The following is a 19,708-nucleotide window of genomic DNA, read 5'->3' as shown; positions in this document are numbered from 1 at the left end:
ACAGCTAGGGCACAGTGTGTGTTTTATACCAGTGTCTATAATAAAACATGTAGTGAAGACCACGCGTGTTTGGAAGTCATTACAGTGACCTCTGCTGGTCTGGCAATACAGATAATCCAGAAAGGCTTTGGAACAAAGGGTGCCGGAAAATTGGTGGTGGACCTGTAAGCCTCAAATAAATTTGGAGCTATTATAATCTGGGTTAAACATAGAAACATAGAAACATAGAAATTAGGAATTAGGTGCAGGAGTAGGCCATTCGGCCCTTCGAGCCTGCACCGCCATTCAATATGATCATGGCTGATCATCCAACTCAGTATCCCGTACCTGCCTTCTCTCCATACCCTCTGATCCCCTTAGCCACAAGGGCCACATCTAACTCCCTCTTAAATATAGCCAATGAACTGGCCTCGACTACCCTCTGTGGCAGGGAGTTCCAGAGATTCACCACTCTCTGTGTGAAAAAAGTTCTTCTCATCTCGGTTTTAAAGGATTTCCCCCTTATCCTTAAGCTGTGACCCCTTGTCCTGGACTTCCCCAACATCGGGAGCAATCTTCCTGCATCTAGCCTGTCCAACCCCTTAAGAATTTTGTAAGTTTCTATAAGATCCCCTCTCAATCTCCTAAATTCTAGAGGGTTTTAAGGGAATAATTTCCAAGGATAGAAACATAGAACGTAGACATAGAAAATAGGTGCAGGAGGAGGTCATTTGGCCCTTCGAGCCAGCACGGCCATTCATTGTGATCACGGCTGATCATCCAATCAGAAACCCGTGCCTGCCTTCCCCCCATATCCCTTGATTCCGCTAGCCCCTGGAGCTCTATCTAACTCTCTTTTAAATTGTTTTTAAAATGTCTGCTCATGTGACATCTGATTACATAATGTCTGCAGGTTTACCCACATGCTTAACCATCTAATAAATGGAACATTAGATGGGTAAGCATCAGCAATTTGTGGTGCAAGAAATTTGAGGAACCATGAGACTGCAAATGGAGTGTCAATTCAAATCCTGGGAAGTACGCATCAAGATTGACTTGTGCAGACCGAGCCAAACCAAGCTGAGAGATCATCAAAATGAGAGACAAGACATTGCAGATGCTGGAAGAACTGGTCACAGAGGCATAGTTATACAGCACAGAAACAGCCCAAGTTGACCATGCCAACCAAGGTGCCACATCTACACTAGTCCCACCTTCCCACATTTGTCCCATACCCCTCAAAACCTTTCCTATCCATGTACCTGTCCAAATATCTTTTAAATAGTGTTATGGTACCTGCTTTAACAACATCTATGGACAAGGTGCTCACTGCCCTCTATTGTGTGGTGGTGAAGGTCTTGAAGAAGGGTCCTGACCTATAATGTTCTCTGTCCATTTCCCTGCACAGTTGTGGTTTGACCTGCTGAGTTCCTACAGCAGTTTGGTTTTTGATCATGAAGAGGACCTGCAGTAGGTTCATTTTTTGTGACTTTTATTCACATTGATTGGCATTGCAGACTGAGGGGCTGAGGGCTCTTTTACTCTTATTTTCTTATGTTATTTTTTCACAGTGTACATCCTGCTCATCACCGACAATGTAAATATAAAATAAATAATGGAAAATAATAATACACAACACTGGAGGGGGCCATACATCCTGCAGTGCTGGAGTTGTCATCGTCTCTGGCACTGGCAGTCTTCTGGTAATTCAATCCCACAATGACTTCCATGCTCCATTCTTTTCAATTATTTTAAATGAACCTACCCTCCATCTCAATAAGTATCTGAGTCACGAGTCACCCCCGTACTGGTGTAATGTCCTATGGTCTATCTCAATGCCACATTCCTTCTCCTTCCCCATACCTCTTGATGAGAATTTATCTTTTTTCTTCATTAATGTATTAAGCAACTTAGCTTCTACATCTCCCACTGGCAGCAAAGTCCACGGGCTCACCATCCTGTTGCGGGAAGAAATGTATCTTCATTCCAATGCCCTCTGACAGCAGATATCAAAGGGAGTAGCCCTTGTAGACCACACCATTGACTACAACCTCCATGAAGTCATGGCATTCAATCAAATATGGGTGAGGAAACAACCTCCTGGTTACTGTTTACTGTCGTCCCTCAGCTGATGAATCAATGCTCCTCCATGTTGAACAGGAACACCAAAAGCAGCAAGAATGTACGTGGGGAACGTCATTCTTGAAAATCATCAAGAATGGCCTAACAACATCACCACAGTCTCAGCTGTCCAAGTCCTGATGGAAGGCGATGCCAGACTGGGTCTGTGGAGGGAGTGACTGAATCAACACAAGGGAGATAACACATGACCTTTTCATCACCATGTACATGTGGCAGATGCATCTATCCATTATGGCATTCTGTTGCAGTGATTACAGCAGTTGTGTGGAAACTGGGAAGACATTCCAATGTTGCATTGCACTGCAAACATAATAAATGGGACGGTCTCAGAAGATCTGCTGCTGAAAATTTGGAATCCATTACATACTCTGGACCATGTGTGAAAATATCATCACCAGAAACCTTCTGTGGCTCAAAGGTGGTTTACCACTATCTCCTAGAGGAAGTGGCAATGAACAATAAATGCCAGCATTGCCCAGATTCTAAAAGTAAATATTTAAAAAAAGAGATACTATGAATTGCAGATGTTGGTTTACAAAAAAAATGCTGGAGTAACTGAGCAGGTCAGGCAATTAAAATTAAGGAAACTGCTTGTCCTGCTTAGTATTTCCAAATATCTATCACAAAGCGGGTTGCTTGTTGTTGAGTCAGAGCTGTTGTTCAACTTGTGACTGCATGCATTTCCCTTGGGAACTCCAGTTTCCCTCCACATCCTAAAGACGTGTAGGCTGGCAAGTTAATTGTCCATTTTAAGTTGCCACTAATGTGTGAGTGGTTGAATTTGCAGGTAACGGGAATGGGGGAGAATAAAATAGGATTGTGTACATGTCATGATGTTAATAGTCCAAAGGGCATGTTTCTATGCTGTATGACTCTATACACTTTAAACAGGTATAATGCAGTGGGAGTAGCGAATTCAGTGTTAGGACTTAATTTGTATTTAGCAACAAACCAAACATCTCTGAGATCTATAAAACGTCACCGTTTCCAATGTCTTGGGTCAAACCGATTCACGACCTGAACCTGAAGAGCAAAAACCTCCAGATGCTAGGAACATTCAGCCGGTAAGACAGCATCCATGAAAAGAGACACGGACTTGATGTACAGAATTGATGATGCTGATTGATTGCTGAGGCACGCTACACCACACATCTTATCTCTGGAGGTTGGGTTAAAGCATCACACGTGGATTTAATTTCCTGTTTCGTTATCTGTCCTATTTGTGTGATCCTCAGCGCTCGCTTATTGTTTATTGTTCCAGTGTTCGTGAAGGTAATCTTTCCTTCCGATGAGACTTTGCACCGAATACAGAAGCACTTTTGTAACATTTCCAGTCCAGATCCCTCCAGCAGCTTCGATCGTTAATTGTCGGGCGGAAATCTGACCCAGTCCGTTTGCTCGGGGAAATAGTAAGTTTCATTTCGGCTCTGCATGTTTAACTTTGTTACTACGTTAGATTTTTCTTAATTCCGTATGTCAATTTAATCAGACAAATTAGTAATTTGATAAAATAGTTAGGAATTTTAATGCAGAATCTTCTTAATTATTAGTTAGTGGTATCAAATTCTTAATTTGAATTGATGTATTGTAATTTTTTTTAATTAATTTGTCTTATACAATCAACTAATAATTAAGAAGAAGGTACACAAATGCTGGAGAAACTCAGCGGGTGCAGCAGCATCTATGGAGCGAAGGAAATAGGCAACGTTTCGGGCCGAAACCCTTCTTCAGACTGAAGAAGTTCCTGCATTAAAATCTCAGTTATTTATCACGAAGGCATAGAAATAAGGCGCAAATTTTGGCAAATGATCTGAACGGTTTAAATACACACATAATTCTGGCGCTAGTGGACTTGAATCAAATGTGACATTTAATAGTTGGGTCCTTTAATCTGCCAATAGTTTTGACAACAGTTAAATATATGTTATATAGGGGCATACTTTTAAACAGGTAATTAAAGTACCACCAAGGCGCATCCGCCCCCATTCACCTCTAGCGCTGTTCCATACGTCTCAGTGGCAGAAGTCAGATCTGCTTTGGTAAGAGTACACTATCTGAAAGTAGCTGGTCCGTATGCAGTCCACGGACCGGTTCTGAAGTCGCCTGCCAATCAATTGACCACATTTTCTCCGACATCTTAAACCTCTTCAGCAATCTACTCTCCTCACCTGCTTTAGGAAATCAATATTCCAGACCCTAAGAAATTTGACCAGTCTCTATGACTACCAGCCAGCCACCTTGGGACCTCCATTGGCATCCAGCTTCTGGACTTCTTGACTGGCAGAGACCTCAGTGGGTTAAAATTGGTCATAACACATCCTTTAACTCTGCGCCTCATTGTTGTGTGCTTAGTATCATGATCATCCGCTGTACACCCATGACTGTGTGGCCAAATGCAGTAATAACTAAATCTTTCAGTTCACCTATATGGAGTATCGTATGCAGTTCAGGTTGCCCCATTATGTGGAAAGGATGCAGAAGAGGTTTACCAGAACAAAGTCTGGATTTGGAGGTATTGTTTACAGGGAGAGGTTGGACAGACCTGGATTGGTTTCTCTGGAATGCTGGAGATGGTGGGAAGTCCTAATAGAAGAATATAACATGATCAGCGTATAGTGTAGACGTAGGAATTTTTTTCCCCAGGATGGAAAAATCAAATACTAGAGGGTATAGCATTAAGGTGAGAGGCGCGAAGTTTAAAGGAGATGTGCAAAGAGTTTAGCCGGAAATAGCAGGGGTCCGGAGGTCAAATGAGATGGAGGAACTGGGTGAAATCCAGGTTAGTCGGGAAATGGTGTTAGGTAAATTGAATGGATTAAAGGCCGATAAATTCCCAGGGCCAGATAGGCTGCATCCCAGAGTGCTTAAGGAAGTAGCCCCAGAAGTAGTGGATGCATTAGTGATAATATTTTCAAAACTCTTTAGATTCTGGAGTAGTTCCAGAATCTAAGGATTGGAGGGTAGCTAATGTAATCCCACTTTTTAAAAAGGGAGGGAGAGAGAAAACAGAGAATTACAGACCAGTTGTGGGGTGGTCAGCAGATGGAACCTAGTGGGCAAGAATTAATGGGGGGGAAGGGGGATTAGAAAATAGGAACAAAGGGGGAGAGAGAACCTAGGTGGACCAGTGGGAGTGGGAAAGGAACGCTTTGGGGCTATGGGTTCCCTGTAAAGTACATGTGATTCTCTACCTCACCTGGAAGAGCTGTTTAGATCAGAACACACGAGAGACAATATTTTAGGTGCAACATCCCATGATAGTTTTTTGACCTGAAAAGCTGACTCTGTTTCTCCTCTCACAGATGTGGCCTAACCTAGTGAGTGTATCCAATATTTTCTGTTCTTATTTTACATTTTCTGCATCTTTTCATTTTGAAAAGGAAGTTTGTGTCTTTGTTTTCTTGTGCCAATTTGAGGTTGGTGGTGCTAAGGTGGTATCTCTTAACATGTTGTAGCTTTAGGTTTGATGGGAAGATGGTGGTTGTTACGGGTTCCAACAAATTCCTTTGAAACTCTCCAAATGTGTCTGTGCCCCCATTATGTCATTGAGGTGTCTGCAATACCACTGGGAGTCTGTGGCCATTCCAAAGGACTGGATCTTCCCAGTCTGCTGCGTTTGTGTTGGGATTACAAAGAGCAAACATCTTGCCCAAGGATGCCATTAATTTGCAGATACAATTCATTGTTGAATTGAAAATCGGTCTTTGTCAGTCTCTGGTCCAATAACTGGTCTATTCAATGCATTCCATTGCAAAGCACCAGATATTTTCTTCACATCATGTTACAGAACTTAATGTGCTGGAATAACTCAGCGGGTCAGGCAGCATCTCTGATGAACATGTTTCAGTGAAATTTCAATTCAAGTCCCTTTAGAATCTGTATCTCCTTGTTACAGAACTCATTCCTTTGTGCAGAAAGTGTGCGAAATTTAACGGTGCTAAGGATTCTATTTTTCTTTTTGATATCGTCTTTCATTACAGTTTTGTATTTACACACAAATCGATTTAAAAGTCCTTAAAACTCAAACATCTCTAATCCTAAGAAAATTACATTTCTGTGACAGGTGAAGGGATGACTGAAAAGTATACAAAAGGAAACACTGACGAAATAAACGAAAGTAAAGATAAAGCACAGGATGAAGAGAGGTGAGAAACCCTATATGAAAGATTGTTAAAAAATAGTTGAACTTTGCAGTTAATTTGTTGATGAATATTGTTGTATAATGTATACACTAGTTATGGAATCTGCAGCTTTTGCAACCATTTGTATTGTATGAAAAATTACAATATTTACTGATTATTTCACTTTACATTGAAACATATTTTCCCACAGAAGTTCGATACTTCAGCCAAGTTATAGTAAGTTACTCCTAAGTTTGCTAATTAAATTCTATAACAGTATATACAAGAATAGCAGGTGAGAAGGCAAAATGCCCAGCCAAGTTGTGAGCATTCATGTCTCCCAAGCGTATCTCGTCTCGCATATATATTAACTTGCATCGTCAAACATTTCTCCAGCCTGTCCCAATCTATTTCTGTAAAATTTGCCATCTCAAAACCAGGATTCAGCACCAATATTTCTGTAGGCTTTTCTCACCGCGTACATTGATTGAAAGATACAGCATGGAAGCAGGTCCTTTGGCCACCAAGTCCTCGCCAACCATCGATCACCCATTCACACTAGTTCCACGTTATCCTATTTTTTGCATCCACTTCTTACCTGCTAGGGGTAATTTACAGAGGTCAATAAACCTACAAACCTGTGCATCTTTGGGATGTGGGAGGAAACTGGAGCACTCGGAGGAAACCCATGTGGTTACATGAAGAACATGCAAACTCCACACAGACAGTACTTGAGGTCAGGATCAAACCCGAGGTCGCTGGCGATGTGAAGCAGCAGCTCTACCAGATCCGTCATTGTGAGGCCATGTTAGATTAAATCTAATTGTATTGTGAGCACTGTTGAAAATAGTGCCAGTAAGATGAAATGATTTAAAAACAATCAAAAAATTAATTCTCAGTTAAAAAAATTGTCCAGTGATTTGATTTTAAATAAACATTTTTGATATTGAGAAAAGCATGTTTTAACTGGTTTCAGGAATTTTTAAACTAATGAAATATTTAGAGAAATAAAACGCAGGACATTGAAAAAAAATCTGATCATTATATCTTATAAACTTGCAGCAAAACTAAGGACAAGAAAGGAAAAAAGATTGAACAGGTCAGCACACTGTCATTGGTAAGGCTCATTTTCATGATTTCTAAAAAGTAACTGGCATTTATCTATATTACTCAATGTAAACTATTTTAAGATCTAATTTGCTAATAGTATCGTGAGAAAACTTTCTTTGTGAAATGCGTGCTTAAATATACTAAAACATAATTTATATGTAATAGACTACATGGTGCAGTCTTTAACCATGCATAGTTATTTCCTTATCTGGTGTGTGAAACAGAACATAGGATGGGGACCCACAGTCCCGTTTATATCAACGGGTCGATGGTTGAAAGGGTCAAGAGCTTCAAATTCTTGTGTAAATGTGGGAAATTTTTAATGCTCACGTGTATTACATTTACACAAGAGCTGTCTGACCTCATGAGATCTTCCAGTATTTTCTGTTTTATAACAGAATCGGCAGGGTATTTTTTCTTCAACGTTGTGTCGTTTGTTTTTGGAAGCATGGGTTATAACAAACAGGAAATGTATAGTGAAAATAAGGCAAGGAATTAAAGAAACAAACAATGATTTCAGGAATCATGTCGCTAAAAAAAACGTTATCAAAAACAAAAAACTGTGTCTCTTTTAGCCAAATATGAGAAGTCTATTGCAAGGGCAACTCAGAGAAGGCAGTGGAGGCCAATTCATTGGATGTTTAAGAGAGAATTAGATTTAGCTCTTTGGGCGAAAGGAATCAAGGAATATGGGGAAAAAGCAGTAACGGGATACTGATTTTAGATGATCAGCCATGATCATATTGAATGCCTCGAAGGGCCGAATGGCCTACTCCAGTACCTATTTTTCTATGTTCAAGTTCAAGTTCAAGTGAGTTTATTGTCATGTGTCCCTGATAGAACAATGAAATTCTTGCTTTGCTTAGCACACAGAACATAGTAGGCATTTACTACAAAACAGATCAGTGTTTCTGATGATACTGCCAGCCTTTTTGAGGCAGCGACTGAGATAGATCCCCTCGATGGAAGGAAGGTCAGAGCCGATGATGGACTGGGCAGTGTTTACTACTTTTTGTAGTCTTTTCCTCTCCAGGGCGCTCAAGTTGCCGAACCAAGCCACGATGCAACCGGTCAGCATGCTCTCTACTGTGCACCTGTTGAAGTTAGAGAGAGTCCTCCTTGACAAACCGACTCTCCGTAATCTTCTCAGGAAGTAGAGGCGCTGATGAGCTTTCTTGATAATTGCATTAGTGTTCTCGGACCAGGAATGATCTTCAGAGATGTGCACGCCCAGGAATTTGAAGCTCTTGACCCTTTCAACCATCGACCCGTTGATATAAACGGGACTGTGGGTCCCCATCCTATTAATTCCTGGGATCATTCTTGTAAACTTCCTCTGGACCCTCTCCAGAGCCAGCACATCCTTCCTCAGATATGGTGCCAACATTTTCTCACAGTAGCTCCTTGAGATTAGCAACACATGTAAGTGAGTGTTAAAGTGGTATAGTTACCTTCATTAGTTGGGGCATTGAGTATATGAGTCAGGAAGTCATGTTGCAGCTTAATCATTTTGGTTATGCTTCATTTGGAGTATTGTTTGCATTTTTGGTTGTCCAATTACAGGAAGGATGTGGAGGCTTTGTAGAGGTTGCAGAAGAGATTTATTAGAATGCTACCAAGATTACAGGGTGTTAGTTATAGCAAGAGGTTGGATCGACCTGCAATGTTTTCTCTGGAGCGTCGGAGGCTGAAGGGAGACCGAATAGAAGTTTACAAAATTTATGAGAGGCAAAGAAAGGATACGAAGTCAGTCTTATCTCAAGGTAGAAAGGTCAAAACTATAGTCTTAAGGTGAGTGGGGCATAGTTTAATGGAGTTATGTGGGGTGTTTTTTTTACAGAGTTGTATGTGCCTGGCCAACACTGTCAGGGTGCTGTTGAGGCAGATGCAAGAGTGTCGTTTAAGAGGACGTGCAAGGAATTATGTGGATTACATGGAGGCATAGAGTCACACAGTCAAAAACGGGCCTTAGGCCCAACTTGCCCACAATGACCAACATGTCCCATCTACACTGGTCCAACCTGCCTGCATTTGGCCCATCTCCCTGTAAACCCATCCTTTCCATGTACCTGCCTAAATGTTTCTTAAACTTTGCGATAGTACCTGCAGACTGAAGTGATTTAAAAACAATTGGCATCATGGCAACACGCAGGTCATGGAGGGAACGTACAAACTCCATGCAGACAGCACCTGTAGTCAGGATCGACTTGGGTGTCTGGCGCTGTAAGGCAGCAACTCTACCGTGGCGCTACCATGCTGCCTCAAATGTTTTTTAAATTGTAATTATATACGCCTCTACCACTTCCTCTGACAGCTCATTCCATGAACACACCACCCTCTGTATGAAAAGTGTTTCCAGCGTTTTTTGTTTTTGTTTGAGATTTCCAGCATCTGCATAAACAACATGCTGAATGAACTTTATGGGTCAAGCAGCATATGTGGAGAAAAATGTATGATTGATGTTTTGAATCAAGACTGAGAGTGTAGAAAGTAGATAACCAGTACATGGAAGTGAGAAGGATCGTTGAGGCAAAGGCTGGTTGGTGGAACTAGGTTTCATAATGAGAGGAGTTGATTATCGGGGCAAAGAGGTCCTTCTGCAGTTGTACAGGGCCCTAGTGAGACCACACCTGGAGTATCGTGTGTAGTTTTGGTCTCCAAATTTGAGGAAGGACATTCATGCTGTTGAGGGAATGCAGCGTAGGTTCACAAGGTTAATTCCCGGGATGGCGGGACTGATATATGTTGAAAGTATACACTGGAATTTAGAAGGATGAGAGGGTATCTTAATGAAATATATAAGATTATTAAGGGATTGGACACGCGAGAGGTAGGAAATACGTTCCTGATGTTGGGGGAGTCCAGAACTAGAGGCCACAGTTTAAGAATAAGGGGTTTGCCATTTAGAATGGAGATGAGGAGAAACCTTTTCACCCAGAGAGTTGTGAATCTGTGGAATTCTCTGCCTCAGAAGGCAGTGGAGGCCAATTCTTTGGATGCTTTCAAGAGAGAGTTAGATAGATCTTAAAGATAGCGGAGTCAAGGGATATGGGGAGAAGGCAGAAACGGGGTTCTGATTGTGGATGATCAGCCATGATCACAGTGAATGGCGGTGCTGGCTCGACAGGCCTACTCCTGCACCTATTGTCTATTATAAGGGAGGGAGGGTAAGGAACCTATGCACTTCACCAGTCTTTGTGTCTACCCACCACTCTTATCCATCTGACTAATCTTTTTTTCTGTCTTATATTTCCACCTATCAACATCCCCCATGCCCCACCTGAGCTGGCTCCATCGGCCCATCATTCCCGCTTCATCTGGTTCCAACTATCACCTACCAATCTCTGTCTCACCGCTCCCTCTCATTTCTGGCCACTTCTCCCTCAATCCTGATATAGGGCCTCATCCTGAAACATCGGTAAGAGTCGTGCAATTTTGCAAGTTAATTGGCTTCTGGAAATTGCTCCAGAGTGTGTAGGGGGTGGATGCGAAAGTGGGATAAGTTAGAACTAGTGTGAACAAGTGTTAGATGGTCACAGTGGGCCGAAGGGCTTGTTTCTATGTTTCCTCCAATCAATCAATCAAGCAATCGTATGTATACCTCCACAGAAGCTGCTCAACCCACCGAATGCCTCCAGCAGTTTTATTTTGCTCCCGGTTCCAGCATATGCAGTTTTTTGCTTCAGTCACAGTTTATGTTGACTCCTTTAGCTGACAAAGTATCTAGGGATTTCTTAGAAGGAATAACAAAGTGCATCAATATGCTCCAGTTATGTTATACAATTTTTTCTCTTGAAGTCTGCTGAAGTGACATGCTTTAAAGATTTTAAGGTCAAGATCAAGAGAATCATTCATAAAGCAATAAACTGTGACCTTTAACAAAGTTGTTACTTTGTAGTTCAATGTAGGAAAAGACAAGCAGGAATGTGTTCTACACAAACAACTCCATTGCGATCTTTACCTCAAGATAACACAGATAACGTGCTCAATGTGAGAATGAGTTTTCACCCAGCAATGTTACAGTGAGTGAAGGGACAAATAATAGCAGGAAGTTTGAAACCACCATTGTGAGTGAATTGCAAAACAGAGGCTTTCACTTGGACAAACATAAAATGAATGAGGACTCTGATTGTGAAAGGTTTCTGGTTGACATCTAATAATTCAACTTTGGATTGAAAGAATTACATCGTCATGGAGCTTTATAGCTTACAAACAGGCACTTTGCCCACTGTGTCTATGCTGACCATCATTCCTAGTTGCCCCCATTAATTCCATAATCCTCCATGCCTTGCTTATCCAAGTATCTGCTCTGAAACTTTGTTACTGTTCCTGCCTCCACCACCTCCTCTGGCAGCTAATTCCTCAAACTACATTTAGTGAAACATTCACCGCTCTGATCCCTTGTAAACTTCCCTCTCACTTTAAACCTATAGCTTCTAGTTTTAGACACATCTACCATGGGAAAGACTCTGACTATCTACCCTACGTATGTCTCTCATAGTTTTATATACTAACATGTCATCCTCTTCCCACCTTTGCTGTTATTGAAACATATAAGATCATTAAGGGTTTGGACACGCTAGAGGCAGGAAACATGTTCCCGATGTTGGGGGAGTCCAGGACAGCTTAAGAATAAGGGGTAAGCCATTTAGAACGGAGGCGAGGAAACACTTTTACGCATAGAGAGTTGTGAGTCTGTGGAATTCTCTGCTTCAGAGGGCGGTAGAGGCCGGTTCTCTGGATACTTTCAAGAGAGAGCTAGATAGGGCTCTTGAAGATAGCGGAGTCGGGGGAAATGGGGAGAAGGCAGGAACGGGGTACTGATTGTGGATGATCAGCCATGATCACATTGAATGGCAGTGCTGCCTTGAAGGGCCGAAGGGCCGAATAGCCTACTCTTGTGTCTATTGTCTATTGAAACCAGACCCAGTCAATATAGGCAACATCCTTGTGAATCTATTCTCCATCGTCTTTAGCTTAATCATATCATTCCTGTAGTATGGCAAACAGAACTTCATCAGATGAACTCCATCACATATACTCAACAGTGACATATTCAGCATTTTGTACAATTGTAAGATGACATCCCAACTCTTGTACTCATTGATTCAGTCTATTAAAGCAACATGACACACTCCTTCACCACCATTCCTTCAGGGTGATCTGGCCAATTGGATGCATAACTGGTTTGGTGGTAGGAAGCAAAGTATGACAGTGAAGGTTGCTTGTCACTAGTTGTGTTGACATTATCAAAAATGTATCATTTCATACTAGTCTGAGTTAAATTACATCTGTTAATCCCTTTCACACTTTTCCAGTTAATTATGCCCTTGGAAGACGTTCTTCACTGTCGATTATATGACCAATTTTAGTGTCATCTGCAAATCTACAAACAATGCTACCTACATTATCATCCAAATCATTAATATATATGTGTAGGAAGGAACGGCAGATGCTGGTTTAAACAGAAGATAGACACAAAAAGCTGGGCTAACACAGTGGGACAGGCAGCATCTGTGGAGAGAAGGAATGGGTGATGTTTTGGGTTGAGACCTTCAGCCTGGTTAGGAATAAGGGAAACGAGAGATATAGACAAATATGTGATTAGATAAAGAACAATTAATATAAGATATGCAAAAAAGTAACAATGATAAAGGAAACAGGCCATTGCTAGCTGTTTGTGGGGTGAAAACGAGAAGCTACTGTGATGTGGGTGGGGGAGGGATAGAGAGAGAGAGGGAATGCCGGGGCTACCTGAAGTGAGAGAAATCAATATTCATACCACTGGGCTGTAAGCTGTCCAAGCATAATATGAGATGCTGTTGCTCCAATTGGCGTTTAGCCTCACTGACAATGGAGGAAACTAAGGACAGAAAGGTCAGTGTAGGAATGGGAAGGAGAATTAAAGTGTCTGGCAATTGGGAGATCAGGTAGGTTTAGGGGGGCTGAGCGAAGGTGTTCAACGAAATGATCACCCAGTCTACATTTGATCTCGCCGATGTATAAGAGTCCACATCTTGAACAACAGATACAGTGATGAGGTTGGAGGAGGTGCAAGTGAACCTCTGCCTAACCTGAAAGGACTGCAGGGGTCCCTGGACAGAATCGAGGGAGGAGGTATAAGAACAGGTGTTGCTCTTCTGTGGTTGCAGGGGAAGGTACCTGGGGAGGGGGTGGTTTGGGTGGGAAGGGATGAGTTAACCAGGGTGTTGCGGAGGGTATGGTCTCTGGAAGGCGGAAAGGTGGCTAGTGGTGGGATCTTGTGGCGGAAATTTCGGAGGATTATGTGTTGTATGCGATGGCTGATGGAGTGGAAGTTAAGGACTAGGGGGATTCTTTCTCTGTTTCTACTAGGGTTGGGGAGTTGGACGGAGCTGGGGGTACCAAGGCTACACGAGTGAAGGCCTCATCTATGATGGGAGAGGGGAAACCCTGTTCCCTCAAGAATGAGGACATCTCGGATGTCATGGCATGGAACATCTCATCTTGGGCGCAGATGCAGTGTAGACGGAGGAATTGGGAGTAGGGGATAGAGTTTGCAGGAAGTAGGGTGGGAAGAATTGTAGTTGAGATAGTTGTGGGAGTCAGTCAGTTTGGAGTAGACGCCAGTCAATAATCTATTTCCTGTGATGAGATCAAAAAAGGACAGGGAGGTGTCAGAGATGGTCCAAGTAAATTTGAGTGCAGGATGAAAATTGGTGGTGAACTTGATGTCCATGAGTTCTCTATGGGTGCAGGAGGTAGCACTGATGCAGTCATCAAAGTAATGGGCAGGAAATGGTGTTGGGTAGACTGATGGGACTGAAGGCTGATAAATCCCCAAGGCCATGAGGTCTGCATCCCAGGGTATTTAAGGAAGGGGCTCTAGAAATCATGGACATTAGTGATAATTTTCCAATGTTCTACAGATTCATGATCCATTCCTTTCGATTGGAGGGTAGCAAATGTTATCCGTTCTTTAAGAAAGGCGACAGAGAGAAAACTGAATTCGAGACCAGTTAGCCTGACATCGGTGGTGGGGAAGATGCTGGAGTCAATTATAAAAGACGAAATAGCGGCACATTTGGACAGCAGTAGCAGGATCGGTCTGAATCAGCATGGATTTATGATGGGGAAATCATGCTTGACTAATCTTCAGGAATTTTTTGAGGATGTATCCAAGATAATGGACAAGGGAGAACCAGTGGATGTAGTGTACCTGGACTTTCAGAAAGCATTTGATTAGGTCCCACATAGGAGATATGTGGGCAAAATTAGACCACATGGTATTGGGGGTAGGGTCCTGCCATGGATAGAAAATTGATTGGCAGACAGGAAACAAAGAGTAAGGATTAACAGGTCCCTTACAGAATGACAGACAGTGACTAGTGGGGTACCGTAAGGCTCGGTGCTGGGACCATAGCTATTTACAATGTATATTAATGATTTGCACGAAGGGATTAAAAGTAACATTAGCAAATTTGCAGATGACACAAAGCTGGGTGGCAGTGTGAACTGTGAGGAGGATGCTATGAGGATGCAGGGTGACTTCGACAGCTTGGGTGAGTGGGCAGATGCAGTTTAATGTGGATAAATGTGAGGTTATCCACTTTGGTGGCAAAAACAAGAAGGCACATTATTATCTAAATGGTGTCAAGTTGGGGAAAGGGGAACTACAACGGGATCCGGGGGTCCTCGTTCATCATTCTCTGAAAGTAAGAATGCAAGTACAGCAGGCAGTGAAGAAAGCAAATGGCATGTTGGGCTTCATAACATGAGGAATTGAAAATAGGAGCAAAGAGGTCCTGCAGCTGTACAGGCCACTGGTGAGACCACACCTGGAGTCTTGTGTGCAGTTTTGGTCTCCAAATTTGAGGAAGGACATTCTTGTTATTGAGGGAGTGCAGCGTAGGTTCACAAGGTTAAATCCTGGTATGGCAGGACTGTCATATGTTGATAGATTGGAGCGGCTGGGCTTGTATACTCTGAAATTTAGAAGGATGAGAGGATATCTTATTGAAACATATAAGATTATTAAGGATTTGAACATGCTAGAGGCAGGAAACATGTTCCCAATGTTGGGGGAGTCCAGGATCAGTAACCATCGTTTAAGAATATGGGGTGAGCCATTTAGAATGGAGATGAGGAAAAACCTTTTCACACAGGTAGTTGTGAGTATGTGGAAGCCGGTGCCCAAACGGGTGCCCATAGCTATGATTTAGATGGAGGAAGTGGGAGGAGTCAACGGGTAGGTTGTTGAAACATAGAAAAATAGGTGCAGGAGTAGGCCATTTGGCCCTTTGAGCCTGCACCGCCATTCAATATGATCATGGCTGATCATCCAACTCAGTATCCAGTACCTGCTTTCTCTCCATACCCCCTGATACCTTTAGCCACATCTAACTCCCTCTTAAATATAGCCAATTAACTGGCCTCAACTACCTTCTGTGTGGTGACGGTGAAGACCAGCTCCGTCAGGCGGAGCACAGTGTTAGTAGAGGGAAAGCAGGGTCGTTCTGCGGAACCATCTCTCCACACCGCTCCAGAGATGCTGCCTGTCCCGCTGAGGTATTCCAGCTTTTTGTGTCTATAATTAATACGTATGACAAACACCAGAGGACGGCAATAATCCCTGTGGCACGCCACTGAATACATGTCAGCCCCTAATCTGATAAACAACCGCCACTATCAAACTTTGCTTTCTACCACCAAGCCAGTTATGCATCCAATAAGCTAGAACACCCTGGATCCCATGTGTTCTAACCTTCTAGACGAGCCTGCCATGGGGGAAAATAAATCCGTCCTCTCAAAATCTCTTAATTCAACTTTCCTACAGCTAATGTAAAGCTCATAGGTATGCAGGTCTTTGAATTTTACATGCTGCCCTTCTTAAATAAAGGCACAACATTAACTGTCCTCCATCCTGCTGGTTCTCACCTGTGGCTAACAAAGATACAACATTCTCTGCCAGGCCATAAGCAATCTCCTCCCTTGCTTCCCACTATCTTCTAGGACACACAAGGAATTTTGCACCTTTGCATGCTTTTTAAAATAAGATAATCTGCCTGCCTTTATTGCTTTCCCCTGAGAAATTAGTTTTGGAAACAAAATTGCATAATTGGGATGTCATTGCTTGAAGAAAAAAATTATTGTGGCTTCTTCCCTTTTAAGATATGTTAAAGATTAACCTAAATGATAAAGCAGGCAACATATTCATGCTCTCATAGAAAGCAAGTGTGTATTACCCAAAATAAGCAAAAACAGGAACTGGGTGTGGACAGGGTAATAAAAATGCGGGGGAAGAAATGGAGAGAGAGATGTGGAAAGAGAGAGAGAGCAATGCTTAGATCTGATCTGCTGGTGGTAAACTATTTGCAATTGTGACTGCAGTTAACACAATCCATAACCACCCCCTCTCCCCAGGGGCAGTGGCAGTGTTGGATCACAGATCAAAGCACCTGTAATGTGCAGATACAATACACACTTGTTATAACGGACCATGGGGGGAGGAATAGTATCCGTTATTGGCAATTGTTCATTATAACCGAGTAAGATAATCTCATTGTACTGTGCATAGAAACAAAGAAATGCAAATGCTAGTTAATGCACCAAAGAACACAAAGTGTTGGAGTAATTCAGCAGGTCAGGTAGCATCTCTGGAGAAAATAGATAGGTGATGTTTTGGGTTGGGACCCTTCTTCAGGCTGATTCAGTCTGCTGAGTTACTCCTGTAATGTGTCGTTTCAACTTAATTCTTGGCGCCAATGCTGCTGGTCTGCACCTGTGCCCCGTTCTTCACCAGCTTCCACGTTGTGCGGTTGAAGTGGCTGTTGTTGCGGCTCACATTGTAGTCCCTGGCCGTCAGCGCTCTCTTCAGGCCACTGCCAATGACAGGATGCGCTCGGTCACTGTGGGGCTCCTTCCCCTCTCACCGGCTGTCTTGTCTTCCTGTCGGCCATCGCTTTGTCCGCCCCCGGCTTCACAGCTGCCGCCTCCTCCTTCTCCCATCACTTTATCCTCTCCACCACACACTCTTCCACCTTTGTCTCCTCCTCTCTCCCCGCAGTCGCCAACATCGTCCAAGGTGGAGTATGTATGTAGGCGACGCTGGAGTTGAGGTTAGAGGTGGGGGGGGAGAGAGAAAGGTCGAGTGGACAAAGTGACAACCGATAGGAAGAAGTGGCAGCTGGTGAGAGGAGAGGGATACCTGGTGACGGAGCGCGTCATGTTGATGGCAGCAGGCTTCAATAAAGCGCTACAACGTGAGCTTCAACAACAGCTGCGTCAACTGGACCTTGTGGCAGTAGGTGAGAAACAGCTCACTGGTGCACCTTGCGAGCCATGGGTCACATTGGCAACGTCAGTAGATCTGTCCGCTATAACCTAAATCCCTTATAAATTGGCCCATTAAAATGAGGGTTTACTGTTTCAGTATACAGGTACTGACATTTTGATCTATGCTTATCACTGCTGGTAGTGAGACTTTTAATATGCTGACACAATGCACAATAAAGTGATGTTCATGATTCCTGTTTTCAATGTGATGTAATCCTTACTTCTTCCCAATTCATAACAAACTATATTGATCCAACCTGACTGTCCCGGTAGACCCATTGTCTCTGTCTGTTCGTGCCCCACCGAACTCATTTACAAATACCTTGACTCCATCCTATCCCCCTTGGTTAAATCCCTCCCTACCTATGTTCAAGACACCTCAGACACTCTCCGTCGTCTCCGCGCATTCCATTCTCTAGGCCCTCACCCCCTCATCTTCACCATGGACGTCCAGTCACTCTACACCTCCATCCCACACCAGGATGTTCTCAAAGCCCTCCGGTTCTTCCTCGACCAGAGAAGCAACCTATACCCAGCCACTGACACTCTCCTCTGCCTAGCGGAACTGGTCCTTACCCTCAATAACTTTGCGTTCGAATCCTCCCATTTCCTCCAAATACAAGGCGTAGCTATGGGCACACGCATGGGCCCCAGCTATGCCTGCCTATTTGTCGGTTACGTCGAGCAATCCTTGTTCAATACATACCAGGGCCCCATCCCTGACCTCTACCTGCGCTACATCGACGACTGCTTTGGTGCCACCTCCTGCACCCGCACACAACTGACTGACTTCATCCACTTCACCACTAACTTCCATCCGGCACTCAAATACACCTGGACCATTTCCGACACTTCCCTACCATTCCTTGACCTCACTATCTCCATTGCAGGTGATAGACTTCTGACCGACATCCACTATAAACCCACTGACTCCCATGGCTATCTGGACTACACTTCTTCCCACCCTGCTTCCTGTAAGGACTCCATCCCCTACTCCCAATTCCTCCGTCTACGCAGCTCTGCTCCACGGATGAGGCGTTCCAAACCAGGACATCTGAAATGTCCTAAATATTCAGGGAACGGGGGTTCCCCTCCTCCGCCATAGATGAGGCTCGCACCAGGGTCTCTTCCATACCCCGCAACACTGCTCTCTCTCCCCATCCCCCCACTCGCAACAAGGGCAGAGTCCCCCTAGTCCTCACCTTTCACCCCACCAGCCGTCACATACAAAAAGTAATCCTCCGTCAGTTTCGCCACCTCCAACGTGACCCCACCACTCGCCACATCTTCCCATCTCCCCCCATATCTGCCTTCCGCAAAGACCGCTCCCTCCATAACTCCCTTGTCAATTCTTCCCTTCCCTCCCGTACCACCCCCTCCCCGGGCACTTTCCCTTGCAACCGCAAGAGATGCAACACTTGTCCCTTTACCTCCCCCCTCGACTCCGTTCAAGGACCCAAGCAGTGGTTCCAGGTGCGACAGAGGTTTACCTGCATCTCCTCCAACCTCATCTATTGCATCCGCTGCTCTAGATGTCAGCAGATCTATATCGGTGAGACCAAGCGGAGGTTGGGCGATCGTTTCGCCGAACACCTCCGCTCGGTCCGTAATAACCAAGCTGACCTCCCGGTGGCTCAGCACTTCAACTCCCCCTCCCACTCCGTCTCCGACCTCTCTGTCCTGGGTCTCCTCCATGGCCACAGCGAGCAGCACCGGAAATTGGAGGAACAGCACCTCATATTCCGCTTGGGGAGTCTGCATCCTGGGGGCATGAACATCGAATTCTCCCAATTTTGTTAGTCCTTGCTATCTCCTCCCCTTCCTCAGTCCCCCTGCTGTCTCCTCCCATCCCCCAGCCTTCGGGCTCCTCCTCCTTTTTCCTATCTTGTCCCCGCCCCCCCCCACCCCCGATCAGTCTGAAGAAGGGTTTCGGCCCGAAACGTTGCCTATTTCCTTCGCTCCATAGATGCTGCTGCACCCGCTGAGTTTCTCCAGCTTTTTTGTGTACCTTCGATTTTCCAGCATCTGCAGTTCCTTCTTAA

The 19,708-nt window shown here is 43.9% G+C and overlaps 1 protein-coding gene across 1 annotated transcript in view; it reads left to right on the top strand.

Moving 5' to 3' along the window:
- The first annotated feature begins 7,318 nt into the window (after window positions 1–7,318).
- LOC116966556 (ATP-dependent translocase ABCB1-like) overlaps window positions 7,319–19,708 on the top strand; it is a 97,470-nt gene continuing 85,080 nt past the window's right edge. The window contains exon 1 of the mRNA XM_033012933.1: window positions 7,319–7,359. The gene's annotated coding sequence lies outside the window, so the exon portion shown is untranslated. The remainder of the gene's footprint in view (window positions 7,360–19,708) is intronic.

This window comes from Amblyraja radiata, chromosome 2, assembly GCF_010909765.2.
Source record: "Amblyraja radiata isolate CabotCenter1 chromosome 2, sAmbRad1.1.pri, whole genome shotgun sequence".
Taxonomy (NCBI): domain Eukaryota; kingdom Metazoa; phylum Chordata; class Chondrichthyes; order Rajiformes; family Rajidae; genus Amblyraja; species Amblyraja radiata.
This window is presented reverse-complemented; position numbering and strand designations above follow the sequence as displayed.